The sequence below is a fragment of the Strongylocentrotus purpuratus genome, unplaced genomic scaffold (genome assembly GCF_000002235.5).
Source record: "Strongylocentrotus purpuratus isolate Spur 01 unplaced genomic scaffold, Spur_5.0 spur5_scaffold_2, whole genome shotgun sequence".
NCBI lineage: Eukaryota > Metazoa > Echinodermata > Echinoidea > Camarodonta > Strongylocentrotidae > Strongylocentrotus > Strongylocentrotus purpuratus.
The window spans coordinates 25,605,288-25,609,792 of NW_022145605.1; the positions used below are offsets into that span (position 1 = coordinate 25,605,288).

The 4,505-nt window shown below is 33.3% G+C and overlaps 1 long non-coding RNA gene across 1 annotated transcript; it reads left to right on the forward strand.

Moving 5' to 3' along the window:
* Positions 1-1,599: 1,599 nt before the first annotated feature.
* LOC115926777 lies at positions 1,600-3,899 on the forward strand. The gene is made up of 3 exons (XR_004065262.1): positions 1,600-1,659; positions 1,967-2,019; positions 3,408-3,899. It is a non-coding gene; the product is annotated as an uncharacterized LOC115926777 (long non-coding RNA).
* The last annotated feature ends 606 nt before the right edge of the window (positions 3,900-4,505 follow it).

The following is a 4,505-nucleotide window of genomic DNA, read 5'->3' on the forward strand; positions in this document are numbered from 1 at the left end:
TAATGATATTTCAACGAGAACTGAATTAGATAAATGTCATTATGTACAATGTATCATTATTGTAGATACAATGTTTAATAAATTCAGAATAATTTTGCAAATCAAGGTTTGGAAGAGTTCGATTAAACCTCTAACTTGGAATATAACGATGTGAAGAATATGTGTTAACTTTAAAAGTCAATGACATTGAATGAACAAGTTTATAACATGAAGTTATTTTGGAAATATTTATTCAACAGCGGAGAGGAGAAGAAAAGGAAGATGTTGACATGATTCGGTTAAAAAAAACCTTCAAAGAACTGTCCGGACAGGTAAAAAAAATATATATATATATATATATATATAATGTGAATTTTAAATAATTAGCCAACGAGAGAGGGGAGGGAGAGAAAGGAAGACAGAACAGAGGGGAGAGTAGGAGAGAGAGAGAGAGAGAGTGTGAGAGAGAGGAGCCAGAATATAATGCTATAGAGAGAGAGAGAGAGAGAGAGAGAGAGAGAGATGAGGAGAAGATCAAAGGAAAGTAAAACAAAGATCAGATCAGAATTTGTATTATTTTACAGTTGAAAAATGAAAATGCAATTTTATGAAGGAGTGCTTTCATACACGTAAATTCGATGAATTATTGATGTCTTCACATTTTGGTAAACATCTTGTTTGTAAAGAAGAAAAGAACGACTCACTTGCTGCATGGATATGATATTTTTAGTAAAATACAATTTGGTTATCGAGTTCAGCATATACTGCAACACAATGCTCACTTGACAATGTACAACAAGGGCCTGCCCGACATGAGCAAACAAAGGCCTGCTTGACAATGATTTTGCACTCAAGGCAATATTTTCAGACCTTTCCAAGGCCTTTCACACCGTGAATCATAATAGGGGAAGGCAGGCAAAAATATTAGACAAGTTTGTTCAAACGCTTATGAAAACAAACGAAAATCACAATTTGGAACCGCTCACACATTTTGTAGTGGCCTATTTCAAAAGTTTGATGATTTATTTTTGACAAAAAGTAACGATAGAAAATGAAAACCGTTCCCACACTATTCTTTCTGCTGTGAATTCTTACCAAACTGCCCATCCGGTTATGATTTTTTCTTTACGTTATCATAGGAGAGTGATGAAGTGAGAAGACGATAAAAATCCACACTTGGTTTTAAAAGAAAAGAAAACAAGAATTGATACATTAAATAGAACACACCGTTTGACATAATAATACGTTAGATATAATATTACGTTAAATAATAATATTACACGTCGTTTTTAAAGACATGTGTTAATTAGAACTTTCATTAAACATTCTTATGACAAAATTTTAAAACAATTTATCAAAAGTAAAGGTCAATAGGCTGTATGCATTTCCGAATTATTAATTACATTGATTTTGTATCGTTCTCTATATAGATTTTATGTTAAAAACTTGCCTTTAATTATATCGAATGCAAAATAGTGTGTGGAGACGATTGGTGTACATGATACTTACTGATAAAGTATATAACCAATGTCAAAACATAATTAAGTCTATGGTATATCAACATAAAGCCAAAAATACCCAATTATAAATTGATTATACAATTTTATTGTGTTTTTCCTCAGGACATGGAGGTTGATGCTTGGGAACTTCGGGACATTCTAAATTCATCCCTTCGTCAAGGTTAGTGAATTACAACCAATTAATGACAAAAACCTGACACTGCAGTCTTTCATGTCCGTTGTACAGGAGGCGCCATTTTTCGATTGCGTCATTATTTTTAAACCTGCGCTAGCTATTCAACAATTTTTTTTTGCAATATCAATTTTGCAATCTCACTGTATGTGTTAGCATCAATTATGAAGCTCCAGACTTTCAGCGTAATTTTGGGGATGCGTTTTTTTAAAAACTTTAAAAAGTGGCATTAAAATAAATGAGTTGAATATTAATTTTGTGACGAAATTTCTTTTCTTGTTGGTTTGTTTTACAGCTACCTTCGAATCAAAGAGCCGCGGTGACAAGGCCAGATTCAATTTGGAAGAAGTAAGATAATGATGTTTTCAATATAATTATGACAGGCACATATATGGTTCTCACTACTGCTAAGATGTTTGCTGATGATACCAAGATTTACCGCCAAATAACATCGAAAGATGATTGTGACATACTACAGAGAGACTTAAATGCACTCGCTGCATGGTCTAAACTATGGCTACTTGAATTCAATGCTGAAAAATGTGTTGTCCTGCGCATCCGAGCAGCTATTAACTACAATTATTCTATCAATGGTGTTCATCTGCAGGAAGTGACAAACCAAAAGGACTTGGGAGTTATAATTAGCAATACCCTCACCCCTAACGAACATGTTGATGAACTAGTTAAAAAGGCTCGCTGTAAGATTGCAATGTTCCGACGCTGTTTCACTGCACTGGATGAAAGGAAAATCACCATTTTGTACCAATCCATAATTCGTCCAGCGCTGGAATATGCATCATCTGCTTGGAGCCCACTTACAAAGAAGAATATTGAGAAGTTAGAGAAGGTGCAGACCAAATGCCTACGTCTTGGTAACAAGGAAATTCCTATTGAGACATTGAAGGAGAGAAGAGCAAGAACAGACCTTATCAATTTGTACAAATACCTTAATGGCTATTACACAACTCCAGCACAAAGATTCTTCTCCCACCCAAATAAGGAATTAAGAGGGCATTCTAGAAAAGTGTTCCAAAGACGTTCCAGAACTCAACTGACTGGCCACTTTTATACTAACAGAGTGGTCCAACCTTGGAACAACCTACCAGAAAAAGTAGTGTCTGCACCTACAGTGGCGACTTTTAAAAGTCAACTGAGAGCCCTTCCCTTAGGAAAAGAGGGCTAATCTACCAAGTATACCAAGTAGCAAGTAAGTATACCAAGTAAGTATACAATAATAGTGGCGGATCAAGGGGGAGGGACACAGGGGCATGCATGGCAATAAATATTATGTGGCATACCTCAAGTACAAATTTATAAAAGGAGAACGTGTCCCTAATCAATAATGTTTAATCCCCTCAATTTTAGTCCCCCCAATTTTTTTGTTTTGTTTCCTTTTTGCGATTCGCAAATTTTGGGGGACTAATTCTGGATTCGCAACTGATTATGCTCCTGTTTTCCGTCCTAGACTTTTAATAAGGGATTCCTCGCATATTTCATGACATTTAAACAAAATATCGAATCTTTTTAATCGAAGTGGATAATAAATGTGAAGCAATTGAAAAGTTGATTTGTATGATGGTATTTGCAAAAAAAGATGAAATTTTACATTTTGTAACGTTAAATCATCAAAACTTACCCATTTGGTATTTATGAAAATTATATCTTTCAATCATAATTTGGTAAAATTTCCGTGGATACCAATGTGAAATCATTTTTCCTTGATCTTATTTTTTCAGCTGCTGATGGTATACTTCTACTCTTAATTTTCCCGGTGCCATCGTGGTTCATGAGAAGCAGTCGGTCAAGTTTTAACAATTCAGTGTTTACAACCACAAAATCATCTTTCATTTACAATTTTATTATGCATTTGATATGCCTACAGTGATGTTAAATATCACATGAATATAAGAAATATTGAGTAGTATAGCTGATCATAATTTAATTAGGTCTGTTAAATAGAGGTTTTGCCGACATGCCAACAGGTTTTAGTAGTTTGTATAATGGATATAAGCACTTTTGGGCAATTTTCGAGACACTTTTGGAGACTTGGAAAAGTCAGTCTCTATAATGTGGCCCCTGCCGGAGAATCATGCGCCCTTGGTTCGTTGGTAGTAGATCTACAAACAAATTAATCAGTGAGCATATTTCAGTTCATATTGTTGTAAATTGGTGATGATAATAATACTCAAAGTTTTAAACTAATATAGGTCTTTGTGGCCAATTTTGCATTTTTTTTTCATCCAAATTCAAGGTCGCTCGCAGGTGAATATGGGCATGTGTCGATAAAAAACAACATAATCATGACATATAAACAAAAGTAATATAACACTGACAGATTCACAACCATAACACGACAATAATAGGAAATAAGCTATAAACACTTTACTTAATTAAAACTATATTGGTAGACCCAAAAGATAAACAATTGAATAAGTTACATATGATCATCATAATCTGTTTGCATATTTATATATATATATATATAAATTAAAAACAATTTTTTTTTTAACAAGATTATAAATAAGTTAAGAACATATGTATTCATGTTAAATATTAAATAATCAAACTTTAAAACAATAAACAAAAGAAAACACACATAATGTAGAATGTGTAATAATTATGAAATTTTCTTATTCATGTTCGGTGAAATCAAATTCACGAATGTGCGTACAATTTCCTACTTCGAGCATTCAAATTAGTGTAATATAGGGAGGGGTTCCAGATAAGAGGGAAGCTTTGATTTCTTTAAATTGATACTTGGAATTATTGTTAATCACTGTTACACAATGAAGTATCCACAGTTTAGTTAATGTTCTTTTTTTATCTGACAATTT